This window comes from Panulirus ornatus, chromosome 1, assembly GCF_036320965.1.
Source record: "Panulirus ornatus isolate Po-2019 chromosome 1, ASM3632096v1, whole genome shotgun sequence".
Taxonomy (NCBI): Eukaryota; Metazoa; Arthropoda; class Malacostraca; order Decapoda; family Palinuridae; genus Panulirus; species Panulirus ornatus.
The window spans coordinates 84,102,652-84,125,912 of record NC_092224.1 but is presented as its reverse complement, the minus strand read 5'-3'; the positions used below and the strand labels follow the sequence as shown (position 1 = coordinate 84,125,912).

General features: G+C 44.2%; 1 protein-coding gene across 1 annotated transcript in view; it reads right to left on the bottom strand.

Moving 5' to 3' along the window:
• The window catches only part of LOC139750247 (beta-1,3-galactosyltransferase 1-like), a 137,263-nt gene extending 130,610 nt beyond the window's left edge, over positions 1-6,653 (bottom strand). Inside the window, exon 1 of the mRNA XM_071664776.1 lies at positions 5,702-6,653. The gene's annotated coding sequence lies outside the window, so the exon portion shown is untranslated. The remainder of the gene's footprint in view (positions 1-5,701) is intronic.
• Positions 6,654-23,261: the final 16,608 nt, after the last annotated feature.

The following is a 23,261-nucleotide window of genomic DNA, read 5'->3' as shown; positions in this document are numbered from 1 at the left end:
GCGAGTGGTGGGGGCACACAGGCAGCCAGCTCTCGGGAGCAAAATCCAGAGTAATTCCTATAGAAGAGGGAAAGGAAACCAACATTGAGGCCTAGGGCAAGGGGGTCAAGTTCGGAAGTTAGCCTGGGACAGTTTAAAAGTTGGACCACTTTCGACTCAACTCTGTCAAGTAAGGATACAGAGATAAAACTCCATACAAGGACGAATCAATCCCTTGTATTAACATAGCAACTGTTCAGAAGAAAAGAAACTGAAGGTATCCCAAGACCCTTTATGCCCACGATGCAATTACTATAACGAAGACAGAGCAATTTTGCTCAGTTGCCATGCACTCCCGCCTCACACATCCTCCACACAAACGCAAACACAACACACGTTATGACCCGCAGTCCAGACGTGGCCAGTTTCCTGAGTGTCGTGGGAGCTTCATAAAGACAGAATGGACTCCTGGGGCAGAAAATAAATAAATAAACAAATAAATAAATAAATATATATATTTTTTTTTTTTTTTTTTTTTTTTCATACGATTCGCCATTTCCCGCATTTGCGAGGTAGCATTAAGAACAGAGGACTGGGCCTTAGAGGGAAAATCCTCACCTGGCCCCCTTCTCTGTTCCTTCTTTTGGAAAATTAAAAAAAAACGAGAGGGGAGGATTTCCAGCCACCCGCTCCCTCCCCTTTTAGTCGCCTTCTACGACACGCAGGGAATACGTGGGAAGTATTCTTTCTCCCCTATCCCCAGGGATAAAATATATATATATATATATATATATATATATATATATATATATATATATATATATATGTGTGTGTGTGTGTGTGTGTGTGTGTACTTTCTTACTTTCATCCACTCTCGGCGCCACCCCGCCCCACAGGAAACAGCATCGCCACCCCCTGCGTCAGCGAGGTAGCGCCAGGAAAAACAGACGAAGAAAGGCCATATTCGCCCACACGGTCTCTAGCCGTCACGTGTAATGCACCGAAACCAGAGCTCCCTATCCACATCCAGGCCCCACAGACTCATCTGTATATGAACTGCGCTTAAAAAAAAAAATCACAATTAATAAAAGTCCTGAGTACTTTTCGCTCACTGGGGCGACCAACCGAGCTGTGATAGAACTACAGCATCGATCATGTTTCTATAATCTTCATAAATGATTTTTCTGTCAAAAGAAAAAAAAAGAAAATATTCCGTGGAACCCATACAGTCATGTGGCATGAGAATCAAATCCTATTACCAAGTTGGCAGTTGTATCACATACAGGGGATTTGGACGAGGGATTCCGACGTAAAACAGAAAAAAATAGATATTTTAACAGCCCCGTTGACCAGTGGGGTGATCCACCGTGGCCTGTGAGACCCGGGGAGTTGTAAAGGGAAGGATGAGGTCGTGTTTGTGGAGTCTGAACCTACGTAGGGTGTTCAACCAAACGCTGATTAATCCCAGCAGAAGCTATTCCAGGTCGCCGAGGTACGTGTGCACCTACGTTGGCTGAGGTGGACTTGAAACGCGAGTGTTTCACAATTCTGACCTTCTGATGAGACACTGGGTCTTGCTTTAAAGACAGACGCAACATAACTTCAAGAAGAAGACGTGATAATCCAGAGTGATGCTGGGGTGTGACGGGGGAAAGCGGTGGTGGTGTGGGGGGCTGAGGAGGATGTGGGGTGATGTGGTGTGTGGTGAGGAGAGCGGCGGTAGTATGGGAGGGATGAGGGAGTGAGGCGAATCTGAGGTGTGGTGGGCTGAGGGTGTGGGGCGTCAGCTTGGATGGGGTCCAAGTGCTCCGAAATCAACTTCAGGAAGGAAAAGGATCTGATCCACTGGAGCGTGGGACTCGTTTCCCTCCGCTGAAGGATGAGTGTGGCGAGGCGAAGACGTGGCACACCACCGACACACACGGAGGTTCGAGGTGATTCATGATGGCGCCAGCAGAATGGTATATTTCTCTCTAAACTATAGAGAATTCCCAGGTGAGGTTCATAGAACAGGGCCATCTCCGTACACGAGAGGAGAAGTAGGATGATGGTTTGTGTCCCTGGTGTTGAGGAGGTCAGAGATCCTGTGGGGGTAAACCTGACACTCTCGGGTCAGACAAGAGAGGTGACCTTCACCCCTCCATCATCTGCCTCAGTGCTGGAATATGACCGTTCGTCAACATACAGATGAGTCTGCTGGGTAAGTACAGTGCAGGTCTCCTAAGGTAGTGATTACTGTTGTTTGACTGCAACTTCAAGCACGGGCCCGGCCAAGTTCGAACCCTTGTCGCGGTATTAAGGCAACAGACAACCCAGCTGTTCATCCTCCCAGAGAACTACATCAGACACAATAAAGCAAAACCTATTGATAGTCCATATCAGGAGATACTGTTTAAGGGGGTTGTCATCACATCAATATCATGATGTTCAAATCTCTCAAAGTTGTAATGAATTCGTTAAAAATTTCTGCTAACTGGCCATAAAATGTTTGGTTCACCTCTAGTGTCTGTGCAGGCAACCTGTAAATTCATCTTTCTATTTTTTTCCTGTGAAGTTTAACATCCACAAAAATAAGATCGATATCATTAACAAGTCTCTACAATTTCCAGTATGGGATTAAAACTAAATATGGCAGAGAGCAAGACATTCTTTTTCCGATCACAGTTAGATAAATTGTACCTGGAAGGGAATGGCTGGTTGTTCAGGGAAATCACAAATCGCACTATCTAACAACACTAATAGATGAAGCACTGTAATAGAGAACTGTCTGGTGCCACAGAAAATAACACACAGGCAACTTAAAAGAGGCGAGAGTCTAACGTGATCAAAAATATCAAAATCTAGTGATCAGAGTTTATATGAAGCGCATGTTGCTGAAAATAGCGAAGCCAAGTGGGAAGAGCTTCCATGCTTAAAGAAGAAAGTCAGTACGTAATCAACTGTTACATGACTGAGTCGCATCATTTCACAACCAAAGCTTTGACGAAGATCTTGGGATGATATTTCCTTAATGCATCGACCACTGAAGGCAGCGCACGTTCCACCCCACTACTGGTGGGTGGTAGAAGTTTGTAACGTAATGAAATAAAGAATAACGAAAGAAACAGAAAGGTAGAGTGTGTTAGTGTGTTAGTCCCACAGGATGAACAGTTTGCCAGTGCAACACCGATAGTTTAAAAAAAAAAAGGTAATAAGTCACTTCCCGGATATTAGCGCTTAATTAACTTAACGCCCGTGGGCGGTAAACTCATCAAAACCATCATTTGATACAAGACTATATCATTACCAGCATCATCAATTAATCAACGAATCTCAGCGTGGCTTTCGACGAATTCCCTCATGTCCGAATATGTGTACTTGATTTCTTTCATGATATAATTAACACGGTGATGAAAGCAAAGCAGCTGATGTTCGTCTATCTAGATTTTCACTAAAGTTTTCGATAAAATCCTGCACTGCAGATCCCTAACAGGGGGTTGAGTTACACTGTATGAATGGGGTTTAGAAGACTGGTTGAGTGGCTGTCAACAATGAGTCTTGGTCTTGGGGGGAAGTAAAGCCACGACAGAAAATGAGAGTCTACAGTCAGTGGCTCACACACAGCCTGACGAACGGCGCTCACAGCTGGCGAGTGTATGTTGGCGTCCATATGTCCAGAGTTTACACGACGTCGGTGCGGACGAAGAGGCAAACTACGCGAACGAAGAGGCAAACTACGCGAACGAAGAGGCAAACTACAGTGTGAACTCCAGTGAGCTAGACAACGGAAAGGAAAATAGATTTAATTGACGAACGTGTAATAGAACTTTGGTGAACTAAAACCAAGAAATCTGAGTAGAATCAGTTAAAAACAAAAGGTTAGAGAAAATTCCAGAAATTTTTTTTGTTACGGCGTTCGAATTGAAGTCAAAGAAGCTAACCATTGTTCCTTGCAATTCACCAGTACCTTGTATACAGTGTTCAGTGTTCAGCTGTGGACGGGCCTACTTAAAGAAAGACGTAGACAGACTGGAAAGAGTAATACAGTGCCGAGTTACCTAAAAGGTCTGAGAGACAAATTATACATGAAACGTCTATATTACTAGTGGTTTTACTAGTGGTTTATCACAAAGATTCATCATTCATCCTAGGCTTTGACAATCTTGCTCTGAGCAACTGTTCAAAATAGAGATCAGTTTGATTTCGGTCGTAGCAATGGATATACAAACTCGCTGGCAAAGCGCTTTAATTAGAATGAGATTCATTTTCCTTCAACGAGGTTTTGTTGATGATCTATTAAACAAAATCTGTTGAACGTAACAAAAGCCATTGAAAGTCTTGAACAAAACGAATACTTCACCACAAATAATCGACTTTCTTTTTTTTTAATTACGCCTCGCTGGGTCAGTTTTTCAAATGGCACTCCTTCCTAATTATCATTCCACTTTTTCTATGTTTCAGTTCCCCATCTGCCTGTGTCAGTAGGGCCCCAGGTCTGTGTTCCACTACCTCCCTCCCGTCTAACGCCAATAGATTCGTCTCTCTCTGCACTACACGTTTGTAATAATCTATGCTACCATCACAAACACAGCCTCATTAAAAACGCAACGGTCTCTTGCTGAATGAATTCTTTGGTTTAAACGTCCATACCTGTTTTTAGTTAAGGTTACGGCCGTCAGTTAAGGTCATGTTCCATCAGTTAAGGTCAAGCACAGCAGTTATGTCAAACCCATTAGTTAAGGTCAAGTTCCATTAGTTAAGGTCAAGCCCATCAGTTAAGGTCAATTACATCCTTAGTTATATTTCCATAACCCAAGTGTTACCACCAGTCTCTCTCTCTCTCTCTCTCTCTCTCTCTCTCTCTCTCTCTCTCTCTCTCTCTCTCTCTCTCTCTCTCTTGTCTGTGTCCCGACAGTTACTCATTAATCTATTGCATGTTTACGCGGGCTGAAAACATTCGCAAGTACTCATAATTCTTGTTACCTTGGCCGTTGGACATTCGCCTAACTAGCATCAGCTCGTGTGTTGAAATTCCACCGTAAATAAATAACTAAATATATATACATATCAAATGACACCACAACCTACACTTATCGAATCTTTATCAATTATGTCGTTCAATCCAGACCTTATGAATCTCTGTGACGAGAACAGACACCACACACAGTCCACCAGCTTTGGCAGAGGTATTTCGACACGTCTATGACGGAAGAAACGGTGTCCTGGTGGGAGGTTACGCCCCCGGCTGCCGGTTGTGCAGTGGGGAAGTTACGCGCCGGCTGCCGGTTGTGAAGAGGGAAGTTACACCACCGGCTGCCGGTTGTACAGTGGAGGGTTACGCCGCCGGCTGCCGGTAGTGTAGAGGGAGGTTACGCCACCGGTGGGCTGCTGGTTATGTGACGGAAAGTTACGCTGGCGGACACTGACCAGTGACTGGATTCAACAGAGAGCTAGTGGTAGAAGTCACTTGACCTGCACGTTCCTGTTTTCCTTTATATCATATCCATTTCACTTGATCGCCGTTTCCCGCGTCAGCGAGGTAGCGCCAGGAAACAGACGAAGAATGGCCCATCCACCCATGGTCTCATACGACACTTATTTCCATGAAACATGAACGCCAGATAACGTTCTGAACACTTAAGCCCCTGTAACATGATCGCTATATAGTGTTTAGCACCTACCGTGTAATTATGTGAAACGTGGCCACCAAAGAAGTTGATAAATTGATAAATATATTACTTACCTCCCGTCGCTCGGTAGGTGTATGTGTGTGTGTAGCAGGGACGGCCGTCGCCCGGTAGCTGTGTAGCAGGGGCGGCCATAAGCCACGCGTGGCAAGACTTTCAGTAAATTAATGGCTTTTATAGTTATTTTTCAAATAGCGTCACTCTACTGGGTATATTTCTGAACGTTCTATCTATCGTATTTAAGTAATTTATCGTCACTAGGTATTGCAATATCACTTTCATGTTCAACATTCACTATTATGTGACATATTTCCATTAGTATTGCTCACCATCATACTGTTTCCATTATAGTGTTCACCATTCTCTAAATTTGGCCATACCTCTCCATACTATTTACTATTCACTATATCTAGCAATATTTCCTCCATATTATTCACTATTTACTATATATCGATTTGTTTCCACTATATCATTCATCATTCACTACACGAGGCCACATTTCCACTAGTTATTCAATATTCACTAAAAGAGTTAATATTTTCATTACATTGTTCACCATTCACTATATGAGGCAAGGTGTCCACTACATTCACTATATGTGGCACTATTTTCACTGCATTGTCCACTAATCACTGTGTAAGGTAGTATTTCCATGATATTGTTCACTATATGATATTTTAAGAGACAATATTTCCACTGTATTGTTAACCATTCACTGTATGAGGCAAATTTTCCACGATATTTGTTCACCGTTCACTCTATGTGGCACTATTTTCACTATATAGCTCAATATTTCCAATATGAGGCCATATTTCCACTATACTGTTTGTTATTCACTTTACGAGGCAAATATAGCCACTATATCATTCACCATTCGCTATTGTGACAATATTTTCACTATACGGTTCACCATTCACTATGTACCGTTGCAATTTGTTCATTCTTCATCCTCATTGTAATGCACACTTCCCACCACTGCAAGCCATGCATCATTTTTCACTCACTGTTTGGTCGGTGAGTTGACATGAGCTGAGCCATGGGTGGCTGTACTCACCTGCCATACTTAGGCCTAACCCACACACCAATGTGAAGATAATAATATATATATATATATATATATATATATATATATATATATATATATATATATATATATATATATATATATATATATATAATCTTTTTTTTTTAGTTTATCTGAATTTTTCCGACATACGTCTATCATTTCACTTTTTTTTTTCTAAATTAATCACTTGGGCTGTGATTATCCTTTGATTACGACACTATAAACACTACCCCTCACTGAGACACACTCTGATGACGGACTTTTGCAGTTACGAGTCGTTAACATGATCATATTAACGTCAAAGTTATCGTATGGTTCACATCACTCGAATGTTAAAAACTTCGCATGCTTGAGTTATCACCCGGTATCTGGACATGCCTTGGTACCCCTTGCCATCGGTGAGGTCAGGGCTAAAATGAGAGAGTGGTGAACTAAGGGTCGAGCGAGGACAAGTATAAACAAGACGTCGTAACGAGCAGTTTGCTCATTGGACCGGCTGTCTGAGGCAATCCGAACGAAATTCACATTTGACGCCGATTACAATCGATTATAATCGATTAATTTTTTGTAATCACCGAGGGTAACCATCTCAAATTGATCAAAACATCACGCTTATATTTTTTTTTTCCTCATGCCATGACCGGGTAAGATTATATTCGTAATATTGGAGCATCTGGGTAATGGTGTTCGATTCCCTTCTACATACATCTGGAGCTTCTCTTCCTTGCACGGGTGACGAGAGTGAGGAGAGTCAACGACCGTTGGCATATAAGCAGGGACGATCCTCCTCCAGCAGATTCCCTCACTGTGAATGTTTATACACATATATGTCAACAGGACTTGACCAACCACCGGTGCATGATCACACACACACACACACACACACACACACACTGAAGAAGAAAATATAACGTGAAACGTCAAAGAAATCATAAAACAAGCAGTTTAGAGTAAACATAACAACGTTATTGTTCACAGGCGATCATATCATTCCTCCAGGCTGCTGGCGGTGATGATATGTTATCCTTCTCTCTCATTCTGAGGTGAAGCGACTCCCTCGGGGGGCAGCGTACTCGGGGCGAAGTACCCCTCCTGACGAAGGAGGTGCTTGTGCTCTTTACCCAGAAAAACCGACTATTGAGGTAATGTTTCCCGTGGGATGGTCGGGGATGCGGGTTTGCGTCAGACATGGTTGCCTTACTCACTCCATCTTGATAAGACTGAATCTCCTCCACCAATGCCATGGGGCATCACAAGACGAAGAACCTCCTCAAGTTAAGCTGCGGAGGAAGGACGTCGCCAAGCTCTCTCAGCTCCGAGAAGCGGTTGAGCGAAGCAGGAGACGAGTATGGCCAACCTCGGTCCTACAAAAGACACCATCAAACGAAACATCTCACCGTCGAAGCATGATCTGGTCTCCTGTGAGACAGGGGAACATACCGAGGAAGGCAATGTGGGTTAGGAACAACATATCTGTTTTTTTTTTTTCTTTGCTTCACCAATTGCGCTTAATGAGGCTTGCTTGGGCGTTCATCAGTCCTACGAGACATACTGGAAGTCTTGAGCCATGACCAGGGTCGTTAGATTTAGGTGTTGCAACAGACTTCCCTCACCCAACCCCCCTGCACACACACACACACACACACACACACACACACACACACACAATAGGTACCATCTACGGCGGCCGTGTTTCAACATACCCGCCTGACAAGGGACACAAGCTAACTACCTTATTCATTACCTTCATCTGTTAGTGTCAGCGGCTGGTGCCCGCCCGCCAACATGGTCGGGTTCTCTATTGCACCCCCGTCTCAGGTTCTCTATTGCACCCCCGTCTCAGGTTCTCTATTGCACCCCCGTCTCGCAGGTCGACAGTGACCAACGTCTTGAAGGATTTCTTTAAACTTTAGTATGTTGATACCCCCAGCTGGACCTGTGAGGATGGGAAGGTATTGATGGGACCTGGTGCACCAGCTGGACCTGTGACGTTGGGGGAGGAGCTGGTCTCTATATCAACACAGAGGTAATCCGTCTGTCGATGAGAATGACTATGTATAGTATGTATGTATGTATGTATGTATGCATACATGTATATATGTATGTATGTATGTATGTATGTATGTATGTATGTATGTATGTATGTATGTATGTATGAGAGAAAGTGTTCCCCTCATGATGGTCAGGGATGGAGCAGAACATGAGAGTCTGTGTCTCACTCAACTCCTCCACCCTCACAGCCGTGTGACACACTGGCTCACACGGCGACATAAGGCGGCCACCGCCACAGATGCTGTGGGGGAGGAGGCTGTGACACAGCTGTGGGGGAGGCTGTGACACAGCTGTGGGGGAGGCTGTGACACAGCTGTGGGGGAGGCTGTCACACAGTGTGTGCTACAGCCTACACCACATTAGCCCCTGTGTGTGTGTGTGTGTGTGTGTGTGTGTGTGTGTGGTACATGAAGATTTTGTCAATAGGAATAATAAGACAAAATCAAGCAGTAAAAATAGTAATGAGCGACGAAACCTTTCCCTCAAGGAGTCAATAAAGTCCCCGGGGGAACTCCCCACGAGGTCCCCCTCAGGCCAGACGGTCCCCTCATTCCAGCACTCCGCGCCAACATGCACCCACCAACCTCAGCTGGGAATTTGATTAAGAAAATCCTAATATCTTTTATTTCTCTGGCAGGCCGTGCACGGAATACCACCCACCCGGGTTGGGTCGTTTCTTGGATCATAAAAGAACACATACACGCCATCTTTCCTCTTATTCCACTCATATATAAGTACTATATATTTTCATATATGAGTACTATATATTTTCCTATATGAGTACTATATATTTTCATATATGAGTACTATATATTTTCATATATGAGTACTATATATTTTCATATATGAGTACTATATATTTTCATATATGAGTACTATATATTTTCATATATGAGTACTATATATTTTCATATATGAGTACTATATATTTTCATATATGAGTACTATATATTTTCATATATGAGTACTATATATTTTCATATATGAGTACTATATATTTTCATATATAAGTACTATATATTTTCATATATAAGTACTATATATTTTCATATATGAGTACTATATATTTTCATATATGAGTACTATATATTTTCATATATGAGTACTATATATTTTCATATATGAGTACTATATATTTTCATATATGAGTACTATATATTTTCATATATGAGTACTATATATTTTCATATATGAGTACTATATATTTTCATATATGAGTACTATATATTTTCCTATAGTGGTAACGAAACTCTCACCTCATAATCAACTTACGCAGGACATTAGAATACGGTAAGTAAGTTAGTTGAGACGGCACGGGCGACTGAATGCCTTCATCAAGGCCACTTGATGAACGCGACGACGTATGCCAGGTACCAAAATGATCAACCAACTCCCCCAGGGGAGGATGAAGAGCTGGGTTGACTGTGCACCGACTACCGCATCCAGGATTCGAACCCACGCGCTCGACCACGGCCGGTTCGTGAATGCGTCGCGGTGAAAAGCGCTTACGGCTGCACCAAACAAGTAACACGAGTGTAATCAATGGATGTGTGGTGGAACCTGAGGCTCTCCCCCAAAGACCTGGACGACATGGCTGCTACCAGACACCCTGTGGTAGTGGAGGAGCCTCAAAGGAGCACCTGTGGTGCACCTGCTACAGGCGTCAGCACCTGTGGTGCACCTGCTACAGGTGACAGCACCTGTGGTGCACCTGCTACAGGCGTCAGCACCTGTGGTGCACCTGCTACAGGCGTCAGCACCTGTGGTGCACCTGCTACAGGCGTCAGCACCTGTGGTGCACCTGCTACAGGCGTCAGCACCTGTGGTGCACCTGCTACAGGCGTCAGCACGTGTAATGCACCTGTTACAGGCGTCAGCACCTGTGGTGCACCTGCTACAGGCGTCAGCACCTGTGGTGCACCTGCTACAGGCGTCAGCACCTGTGGTACACCTGCTACAGGCGTCAGCACCTGTGGTGCACTTGCTACAGGCGTCAGTACCTGTGGTGCATCTGCTACAGGCGTCAGCACCTGTGGTGCACCTGGTACAGGCGTCAGCACCTGTGGTGCACCTGCTACAGGCGTCAGCACGTGTAATGCACCTGTTACAAGCGTTAGTACCTGGGATGCAGGGAGTGAGTACTGGAATAGATGGTATATACCGTAATGGTGCAGGTTAGTTGCCGGAGTGGACCTGTTGATGTATAGACGCCACAAACCTGACGTCTGATATGATATGATATGATCTCTGACGAAAGGTATTGGAATAATCACTTGGCTTAGTCAATGTTCAGTAAGCTTTGGTCCCAAAATGATCATCTCTGTTATAATCTTCAATGGTTATGACGTGAGTAAATGTCGGAACAGACGTATCAATATCTGGGTACAAATATCCAAGCAATTTCAATCGACTTTCTAAACCTTATCTCACCTCATCCTGCAAGGAGGTCCCCCCCCCCCCCCCCCCACACACACACACACACACACACCATACACACACACACACACACAACCTAGCCTCAGTTAACATAACCCAACCTGGGCACACGATGTATCAGAACATGTGAAATTCATCTCGTTCCATAGAATTAATCGGTCCATTCCGGTAATACGTATGTCCATTCCAGTGTTTCCGCTCAGCTCCGGCGTTTACCCAAAGCGCGTTGAACCCCTGCAAGTGTCAGATCCTCGCCAGCAGTATTTATATATTCCGAGCCACTCACACCCACCTCGCGACCTGAAGTGTGCCCCCTCACGTTTCAGAAGCAATCCGTCTTTTAAATCACTGGACGACTCGTTACCTCGTGTGGGTCGACGCGTTACACACGAGACGGCATCACCCGCGTCGTCCACTGCGGCAGGAGGGAGCTACGGCGGCAGGCAGCTCCCGCGCTCTGCTCCTCCTTCGTCGTCGTCCGCCGGCGGCCTGCCGTGTCCCGCGACCTGGTGAACCGTAGAAGCGAGTGAAGAGTTCTCACTGAACGTCGCATTGATAACAGGAAGACGAAGTAATTCCTGCTTTCATGCGTGGTGAACGGAGCATAACATGACAATGAAATTGATTTTCATTCTGATCAGCAACGTGTATAATGTAACAACCTAACATCGTGCATGATTTCAGTGCAGGGCGGACACACATCATCATTACTACGTCAGTATACGAAATTCATGAGAGGGACAGCCATATCTTAATGAGAGGGACAGCCATATCTTAATGAGAGGGACAGCCATATCTTAATGAGAGGGACAGCCATATCTTAATGAGAGGGACAGCCATATCTTAATGAGAGGGACAGCCATATCTTAATGAGAGGGACAGCCATATCTTAATGAGAGGGACAGCCATATCTTAATGAGAGGGACAGCCATATCTTAATGAGAGGGACAGCCATATCTTAATGAGAGGGACAGCCATATCTTAATGAGAGGGACAGCCATATCTTAATGAGAGGGACAGCCGTATCTTAATGAGAGGGACAGCCATATCTTAATGAGAGGGACAGCCATATCTTAATGAGAGGGACAGCCGTATCTTAATGAGAGGGACAGCCGTATCTTAATGAGAGGGACAGCCATATCTTAATGAGAGGGACAGCCGTATCTTAATGAGAGGGACAGCCATATCTTAATGAGAGGGACAGCCATATCTTAATGAGAGGGACAGCCATATCTTAATGAGAGGGACAGCCATATCTTAATGAGAGGGACAGCCATATCTTAATGAGAGGGACAGCCATATCTTAATGAGAGGGACAGCCATATCTTAATGAGAGGGACAGCCATATCTTAATGAGAGGGACAGCCATATCTTAATGAGAGGGACAGCCATATCTTAATGAGAGGGACAGCCATATCTTAATGAGAGGGACAGCCATATCTTAATGAGAGGGACAGCCGTATCTTAATGAGAGGGACAGCCATATCTTAATGAGAGGGACAGCCGTATCTCTACAGTGATTGGCTCGTCCAGACTCTCTGCTGACGATGGTAGATGCTGTCTGGTCATTGGTGAACGGTGGTGGGCTGTTCAGGTGAGAGTGAGGGTCGCTGCTATGCTCCCAGCTTTGCATGATTTGCCTTGGGGCAGCGAAACAGTCATCGTATACTCCACACACACACACACACACACACACACACACACACACACACACAGAAGCAATACATCAGGGAGGCGCTCTGCACTATCTTCACCTCTTGTACGTCTGGGACGGTGTTAAGGGTCAGTAGACCGTAAAGTCTTGGAAAAGTTGAAAAGGACGTTGCCCTCAGCCAGCACGACAGAGGTTCAGTCTCGTATAATACGGTATCTAAAATGTTTGGTCTTTCTGTATCCCTCTGCCACGGTGTGTCGACGAGGAAGAATGTGTTGACTTCAGAAAGAGCAGGAAAAGTGAAAGTCATCACCGGGATCTTTTGGCGTTGTGGCCACTCAGTCTAATTTCTGTCAATGATAGATAGAATTCTGAATTTCCCCGAGAATTCTGTGGGTCTTGGCCATGGCTTTCACCACATGTTCTCTAACATGATTATTCAGCCGACGTTTTCCTGTACCATGTGAGCCATACTCGTCTTTGGTACATACCTATGGGAACAGGTAACATTTCCACTCATCATTCAATGTCCAGTTAGAAAAAAAAAAGTAAAACCTACTAACAGACTCAGCTATGGATGTTGATCAAGTCAGCAAATGTTTAAACTCACAGCTTTCTGATTCGATGTAGTTACTTGCATCGCTTCCAACTTCAGCCCAAGAGCAGTCAGTCAAAGACCACTAGGATTATGTGGGATCTGACCCCAGTCGACTAGCCACGTACTGAAATATACTGCCGCTTTGTTCCTCTAACCTCCCAGAGGTCGTCAAAGCCTCTCATGGAATATAACACTCTCAGAGTAACAAGAACGCCAGCCTCTCCTATTGGTGGACGCACAAGTGATGATACTTCACTTGTCATGTCAGGTGTTTCGTCCAGTAACACCATAGCAGAAGCTTTTTATTTCCTCCCAGCTAAAGCGAATGCTGGAGCTTCAGCATCTTTACTTATTCCTTAGACAAGCCGTTGTTTGGCGTCATGAAAGAGGGAAGGAAATCTGTTCTACGCAAGCATAAGCAGCTATCGCAAAATGTTCAGTTTGTTCCGTCTTTCTTTAGATGGATGTTCTTCTCGGTCGCCCTCTGAACAATGTTTGCCACTGGCCGAGGGAGAACCATCGTTGGATGGTCGTGCACCTAACACCAGGCTCTAATTGGTCAGCCAGGATGTAATGATACCGTAATGACTGTATCATGTTTAATTGATTGAATCTGAGCTTGAACCTAAGCGGCTTGAGGTTTGCCATTGTAATAACCTTTCCTATTTTCACCCTCAGGATAATGGGTTTTTGTATGTCTTATCGTATATCATTAGGATCAGCTTCTTATATTAGCCGATCTGATCGCTTCATTATGACTGTGTCTTGTGACCAGGGATCTTGGTGGTCTTGTTCCTGAGGGTATCTTGGTGCTCTCACCACAGCACAAGCTCCAGCACATCTGTCTCCGTCCCGGAGGTCACTACGTAGTTCCTTGATGTGTTCATTATGCCGCTGAGATCCACCTTGACCTCCTCCTTATTCAATATCATCGAGTGGTTTCCTCGTTTTCCTTAACAAGGTCTTAAATTTAACCTCGTCTTGATATCTTTCCGTACTCATGATTTTCGTAGTTTTTGAATCATTACCTCGGGATGACACCGACCACCGCCTCATGATGTGGTCGAGTGGTCACACGGTGGTTCCCCAAGAGAAACCCCTGGGAGGACGTCCCAGCTGGGGAGGACCCTAAGTCCCCACTATGTTGAGGTACAGCTCGGTGTACCCTCATACATTACAGGCCACCTAGCAGTGGAGCTATACCACCCGATCACCATTTTCCTCCAGTAACTCGGCTGAGTCACACCTCCTTCCTTAAACCTCCTTCGTAAGGACGACGGAGACTTCCCAGAAGGACCCTCCGGACGATGGCAGGTCCTTTGGCCCACTTAAAGGAAGGCAAACAACACGGGATGATAAAACAGCCACGGGTAAACTCTATAGAGAGCATGGGGGGATGATAGAACAGCCACGGGCAAGCACTATAGTGGTGCTGTGGGTTCACGGCCTCTCGTCTGCTTTGTGCCAGAGAGCCATCACAGGGCAGCCAGAGTGAGCCACTCGCCCACACCGGGCAGTTCCCTGAAGCAGTTGAGGCGACGCAGTTCGAGTCGCGGCCAGAGATTGCTTCGTCGGCCCGGCCGTTGTCGCTGTCTGGGTTATGGGTCGCTAGCAGACTGGTGGAGAAGAGCCTGGTCGTGTTGGGCCGTCAGCAAAGCTGAGTGGCAGTTACATTTAAGAAACGGTTCTAATAAGCAGCTCGAAGGTTAGGGAATAGTCGTCAGGAGGGCGATTAATTGTGGCTCGTTAGTGAGGCCAAAAGTTCGGCGAAATGGAGGACGGACGTGTAGGTCTGTCCTGCACACAGGCTGGCTTGTGAATACTGCATTGGCTTGTGGTTGGTTGGTGGCTTGGTTGGTTGGTTGGTTGCTTGGTTGGTTGATTGGTTGGTTGGTTGGTTGGCTGGCTGGCTGGCTGGCTGGCTGGCTGGCTGGTTGGTTGGTTGGTTGGTTGGTTGGTTGGGTGATTGGTTGGTTGGTTGGTTGGTTGGTTGGTTGGTTGGTTGGTTGGTTGGTTGGTTGGTTGGTTTGGTTGGTTGGTTGGCTGGTTGGTTAGTTGGTTGGTTGATTTCATCGTTTTCATCAGCTCCACCTCTTTGAGGGAAAGATGATTAACTTGTTAACTCTGAGACTGAAAAATCTAGTAAGTTGTTAATGTTGAAATTTGTGTTGACGTATGACAATATTCTATAAGTTATATCCGGTAGAGATTGTGTTTGAAACTGTTAACGAGGAAGTGTTCTTTGGTTATAGTTGTATTGTAGACTGTGCGTTGTAGGAGGGAATATCTTGTTCCTGTGAGGCTGAGGGTGTGGGTGAGGTATGGAGTGTTCATTCGGAGGTGGGCGAGCACTTCTCTTCTTCCTCCTCCCCTCCCGCTGCAACGGTAGAAGGTTCGGCCAGGCGCCTGTTTCAAGTTTCACGTTACTCTGTAATCCTTGGTTGCTCCACTGACTTGGCTGTAGAGGATATTGCGATTTTCTCCTCAAAGGACCACGGGAACACAGCTCCCGAGGAGCTTCCTTTATCTCCACGAGTTGGGAGTCTCGACTTGGCAAGAGTTGGTCTGCCTGTTCGTTGCCATATATGTTGCGATGAGCAGACACCCCTGATGCAATTAATGGATCTATTACGTGTGCAGTTTATTTATAATGTCGCCCTGCATCTCGTTTGTCGGTGATAAACCTGAATTCTTACAGCTCCAAGTCTCGACACATGAATATGACACGGTGTGATATCAACCGTTATGAATATTTCGTCAGCAATATGGCTTTACCAATAACAAACAGTTATGTACGGACAGAAAAAGAAATATATTTATGACTAGACAGGCGGAACCTTGAGAGAACAATCAGTCATCCACACACCAGCACCCACACATGCATCCGTCTTGGAGCTGCCGGTGTAGATATGAATATATTCTGAACAGTTCGTCATTAATTTCTGAAGTCGCTGGCGGACCTCCACTCCGGGGCGTTGTGTTTGTTGGAGGAGAGCCAGCCGGTGTTGACGTGATTGTTCAATGGCTCCTGATGCGCTCATTTCTAACGTCACCAACCTCATACACATAGGAAGTGAAGTCCGGCGGCCAGGGATGCAGCGACCATAACACCTGGGCACTACCAACGCCATGCACATAGCCTGGCGACCCTCCCGGGGTATTGCTCATAAGCAAAAGCTGTTCGCCAGGAGGGATGGTTCATGTTCCTATTTCCTGGCCGTCGCAATTCTGGACATGAAACATAGGTACCCGCGTCCACAGTGTGGGGGAGGGAATGCACTACCGGTTCATCGTCTCCTCTGGCGCATCTGGTGCGTGGTGCAACTGCAAGATAAATTCACGAATACTCATTACCTCCTGAAGGTGAGGGTGCTTGAAGATGCACATATCTGTTCGAGAGTCTGGTGGCACCCATCATGGCACTGTATGACTTCTCTTCACAGCACTCCCTGAGGGTGCCAGGCAGCCCTACTGAGAACCAGTGCCTCGTGAGAGCCAAGTATCCTCAAAGCCGTGAAGGAGATGGCGTGTCGTCTCTGACCTCCTAACACGTCCCTTAGCTCGATGTCTCTCACACCACAAAACGTTTTGTTGAACTTACTCATCCGTGACAGGAGTGTTCCTTCCCTTGTATTACGGTAAGACCAGCTAGAGTCTTATGGACGAGTCTGAATGCCGGCAGGCAACATTAACAAGTCTAGTCACCATCCAGCATCGAAGACGACAGCTAAGAACATGGTGTAGTAAAGTACAGGTGGGATACCTACCCACACCCGTCTCATGCATGAGAGGCCAAGATATATTCCTGATATCAAGGCCAGGAGCTTAAGAATTATGACAATGAAGATGACACAAGAAAAAAAAAATGAAAGAAAAATGTAACGCTTTATATGATAACAGAATGATGAAGATGATGATAATCATGATACCATAATGAAAAATGAAAGAAAAATGTAACGCTTTATATGATAACAGAATGATGAAGATGATGATAATCATGATACCATAATCTTGATGAGTGACCTATTTGTTACATGGGTCAAGTGTACACTGAGAGTGTGTATGTGGTCGTAGATTCATCCTTCACACCTGAAGGTGTTAAAAGTTTATTTTGGTTGGTGGATGAGGTTTGCGTTAACGGGCCTTAATGACCCTGGCTGTTGCCAGACCTGAAGCCCACACAAACAACCAATGATGGCAATTTGAACAACAAATGAGTGATGATAATGTTCATCACACAAATAAGACTAATAATGATGATAATACGTATAGCATGGAACGTCATGACAGTCTAATAGGTTTGCTCTGCTATTACAACTACTTAATGTTAGTTACAATGGCTTAAAAACACCTTAGGTAACCATCCCACATATCCAGGTAAAGAGGCACACACTACAATCATAGCCACACACATCTGGCCCGTGCTAGTAATGGCACACCCGAGAATGAGTTGTTATTGACAAGAGCTCGTGCTAAACTTAGCCTTGACGAATCTTTACACACACACACACACACACACACACACACACAATACATTATCTAGCCGGAGTTCGTACACACAATTTACAGCATTTGTCTACTGGTGTTCGGTGAGGATGACATTAAAATCACATTAATGACACAGCCTTATCAGTGGGTGATAAACGAGGCAGCCTCGCAGTATGCGCTATTACATGATGAAAACGTGAAGTGGTGTGACTAAAGAATTTCAGAGGATGGAAAGAAAACGAGGCGAAGGCGAGTCTTCATAATGCTGCGTTTAATCTTTTTCTATACTGTATCATCCCCTTGATCAAAGTTCTCCATTTTCTCTTTTCAATCATCCAAGTAGATAAACAAAAGCAGATAAGAAATGACAATGAATGACGCAAGCTGTCCCATCTCCTTAATGGCTTTCTCCCTAGTTACGCATTTGCTTTATACTATACCGTGTGTATGCGTATGTACGAAGTGTGTCCTTGTGTATGTATCTGAGATGTGGGCCTTGTGTGTGTGTGTGTGTGTGTGTGTGTGTGTGTGTGTGTGTGGTCGACGTTGTAACTTCTAGTAAACAGAATCAAAGGTTATATTTTGGTCAGATTTTTTTTTTTTTTTTCACCTTGAGGGGATGGAAGATAGAGAGGCAATACCACCTATTTTGTTCCCCATCCAGCACTTCCTCAAGTACACTACCTCCCTCACCGCCCGTGTTGCTGTGTGGGTTCTCCTAGGTCCCCACGCGTGCCCTCCTGGATAGACAGGTACAAGTGGCTGGTATACAGTGGCGTAATCCCAGGTGGTTTCTGTAAATACTGTATATGTATATATATCGTTTCATCCCCTTAGGAATCCCGAGTTATCCCTACAGGAACGAGGGGCGAATATTGAGTGTTCCTGTGTGTGTGTGTGTGTGTGTGTGTGTGCGTGTGTGTGTGTGTGTGTGTGTGTGTTGGGGAGGGGGGGAGTATCAGTATCAGCGCCCGACAAATAGGTTGTTGGTCCTGTTATGGCCCGATCGTAATATAGGCATAGCCCTTTTCTTCTTTAAACAATTCAAGCAACAACTGAAATGAATTGAATACTCCAAAAAAAATAGCCTATTATCGTATAAAACTAAACGACAACTTATTTACCCTCAACTCAGAGAGAGAGAGAGAGAGAGAGAGAGAGAGAGAGAGAGAGAGAGAGAGAGAGAGAGAGAGAGAGAGAAAAAAAATAAAAGGTGGCCAACCAGGGGTCTGTATTTTTGATATGGAGGAGTGCATCATCATCATCATCCACCTACCCAACCCTCCTAGTATTTTCGCCCCCCGTATAGGAATCCTCCCGACGAAACGTCACATATTTGAGCTAGGCTTGTGTGGCAGGGATGGAAGAGCCGCTGAAGGCGTCAACAATTCCGCCTACCTACCACCGTTCAGGCGCGTGAGACTGACATTATCATATGTCGAGTTTCAGCGAAAATATTAGACGAAATCAGTTTCTCCCATTTACCACAAGAAGTCAGAATGGTCATCAGCATGCACGGTAACCAAAGTAGAACTTTGAGATGATACAATAATTTGTAAGAGAAGTAATTTGGCTTACACAGATCGTAAACTTAACGGTTGTTCGGTAGAAAGATAACAATAGATAAGATACCTAGCTTTACCGTCTTATTTCGGCAGTTATCTTGAATGTGTGAATCATTGACGAATCAGCAGACATGTGCCACTAAATGACAAGAATTATCCCTATCATATCACTGAGGTAAGGATGATTTTGTCATTGTTCTAGTCATGACATGATACTGTTTATTGCAACTAAATCAATTTTTTGAAGCTTATTACCCTAATACATATGAAATCATGAGTTCCTTTCGAGAAATACGTAAACTCTGCTTTCTAATTTGTATGACTAGTAATGCTCTTTGTACGGTCACTCTTTGTGTACGTCTAAACTATTTTTTTCTGCTGTCCCTCTACTGTAACCCCAGCTCACATTTCCATCACCCGGTTGTTATCTAAGTCTTTCCCAATACCACTATTTCTAATAAAAGACAACTCCTTCATTGGCTTCGTTGCTTGTTTCGAAATCTAACCGTACATCGACGGAAGACGTGATCTTTAAACATTTAGAAATAATAACAAGTGTAACAGCTCTGCAATCATTTTAGCAATATCTCACCAGATGGATAATATCTGGTAGGAAAAAGTTGTCTGGCCTTGGTGCTGAGGTCTGAGCAGCAGATGATCAACGGAAAGGACACGCTATGTGTGTGATATTATTATTTTTCTTTCTTTTTTGATCTACATCATTATTGAGCGTCACTGATAAACACTTTGATTCCAATGCGTAAAAAAGCTTCGTTGGAGAATTTTTTTTAAAGAATATGTACAACTGTTGTACAGAGGAAAGGCTCTGTGCCCTGCGGTAAGATTATAGATATTCAGGAAATATCTGATAGTGACTACGAGAAAAAAAAAAAAAAAAAAAATTTTCACAAGTTACAATCTTAGAACAAAATGCGTTACAACGAATTCACGCATATTATCAGGTATGAGATCTTCAGTTTGAATATAACCAGAACGTAAAGATCTCGTTTAATAAGGTACTGAGTTGCAATTACTTAGGGCGTGTATATAATGATTTCAAAGCTCGCTGAGTATTTCTAAGAAACTGAGATTTTAGTCGACTTAAAGGCGGAGGAAAAAAAAAAAGAATTCATGTGGTATGTTTGAGCAAATATGTCAGAAAATTAAAAGGAAGTGTATTATTTTTTCTTTTTGTCGTCTAACCACACCCGTAGTTAATAAACAAGCTGCGTGACTGGTCCGGAGTGGACGGCACCGTTATGCCAAATGATATTTTGCCGGTCGAGCGTTCTCGGTAATCAGTAGAAGACTTTCCTTAACATCGTAGATACATTTAAGTATTCTCCTGACGGGAGAGTGAGTTACTTTCCCTCATATAACCTAAATATAACCCAGAAAGTGTGGAGGGTTGTGCTTTGTCAAAGGAAAATGTGGGGCGACATGTATAGAATTTCGCGCAACCTAGCCTAGCTAATCTTACCTAACACAGCTTAAACCCAATCTTGCAAGACTCAACTAACATTAACTGGCACAGCTTCTCATAGTCTTGCAAGTCTAAACTAACCTTAATTAGCATAATTTAGTATAGCCTAACTTAAACAAACGACCGTTAACAAAATACGCTTGTGGTTCACGCATACCACCTCGTTCCTCGTACGTACAGCGTCACTCTGGGATATAAATGAACCCAGGAAAGGGGCCAAAGCTGGCTGGTCGACCCTGACAACAACACGATATACAGACGATGTGGTGACGTCACTGAGCGTCTCGTTACTGACCATTCACAACGCTTAACGGCTTGTTATCTTCCGGCCAATAGGAGCCACTTGCCGACACAGTACTTAACCACTTGGAAATAGATACTTTGATCACTTTACAGTTATATATCTATCCATTGGTAGGAATGAGAACACAGAACAGCTTTTATATCACATGCCGTCAAGTACCTGTCTCGCAGTCGACAGACATTATACGAGATGAGTGCCTCTTGTTTTCTAATGTTAAGTCGTGATAAAAGGACATTCCGAATTAAGCGTTTTGCATTGCTTTAGCTAATGCTTTGGCAGTCTCTTTTTTAAATTAAATATTCATGCTATGTCTGTGTCAATATTATAGAACTAAATTTAGTCCAAAAAAGAATTAATTTTTTTTTCAAGTTTATGGAAATTCAGTATGTAGATGAAGAGTTTATTATTGATGATGGATTTAAAGTGTGTTTCCACATATTTACTATGACTTTGTGTTCATTATATGTTATAATCATATACGTACAAAGGCGGAACCCATTTCAACTGAGCCTGTCAGGCAAAACTGATTTACTGGTAATGAAAGTTTTTGTTCAACTGAGTTTTATATATATATATATATATATATATATATATATATATATATATATGTGTGTGTGTGTGTGTGTGTGTGTGTGTGTGTGTGTGTGTGTGTGTGTGTGTGTGTGTGTGTGTGTGTGTGTCGTTGAAAGGAAACATTCATTTAACACTGAAATAACAAATCCTACTGATGACTTACACAAATGTGGTTAGGTAGATCTTTAGAAATTTTCAAGGTTAAGAGAGTAGTTGTCCACACTATTAATAGAACACGACTGTACAACCCTTGAGCACGACGGTACAACCCCTGAGCACGACGGTAGGTAAACCCCTGGACATGACATTGTGACCTTTAACCTGACCCGTGTTGAGTCAGTCAAAGGTATATCGTAAGCGGGTAAGAATAGTTTTGATCTGCAGATGAGTGATTTTTTTTTACACTCGTGGGGCACCCCATCTCTTGGACACTGTCTAATATTAATCATACAACGTATTGAATTTATGTGTGGTATCTGCATTAACCGAGTCCTTAGTTATTTATTCCATTCGCCCGCCATTCTTATACTACGAAAGTATTTCTTAGCATATTTACAAATGTTTCTCGCTAAATTTCGTGTTGTGTTCTCGGGTTAGTTTACCGCTACACATCTCGTCCACGTCATCGATCGGTTTTAAGAACATCAAGATTGTGATCAGGTCTCCCCCACACTGTTCTCTTTCTTCCAAGGTGAGCAGATCTAATAATGCCTCTAGCCGCTCTCTTTGTTGCCTTCTTCTGGACCTTCTCTATCAGCTCGTTGTGCTTTTTAGGTGAAGTGTGTTGGTAGGTCTTTGTCAGAGGGATGGCTGGCAGGTGTGTCAGCCTTTCCCATGATGAAGGCAGGTGTGTCAGCCTCTCCCACGATGAAGGCAGGTGTGTCAGCCTCTCCCATGATGAAGGCAGTTGTGTCAGCCTCTCCCATGATGAAGGCAGGTGTGTCAGCCTCTCCCATGATGAAGACAGGTGTGTCAGCCTCTCCCATGATGAAGGCAGGTGTGTCAGCCTCTCCCATGATGAAGGCAGGTGTGTCAGCCTCTCCCATGATGAAGGCAGGTGTGTCAGCTTGTCCCATGATGAAGGCAGGTGTGTCAGCCTCTCCCATGATGAAGACAGGTGTGTCAGCCTCTCCCATGATGAAGGCAGGTGTGTCAGCCTCTCCCATGATGAAAACAGGTGTGTCAGCCTCTCCCATGATGAAGGCAGGTGTGTCAACCTCTCCCATGTTGCTCTTGCCAGCTCTCGCACTCACCGTCCACTGGACTACCTCTGCCCAGCTTCCCGTTCCACACACTTCATCCAGCAATCATAATCAGACAGACACCTGGGAGCATGTCATGGGTTATCTCTGGTGATCCTCGATACAAAACCCTCCGTCAAACATTTTACAACGCAC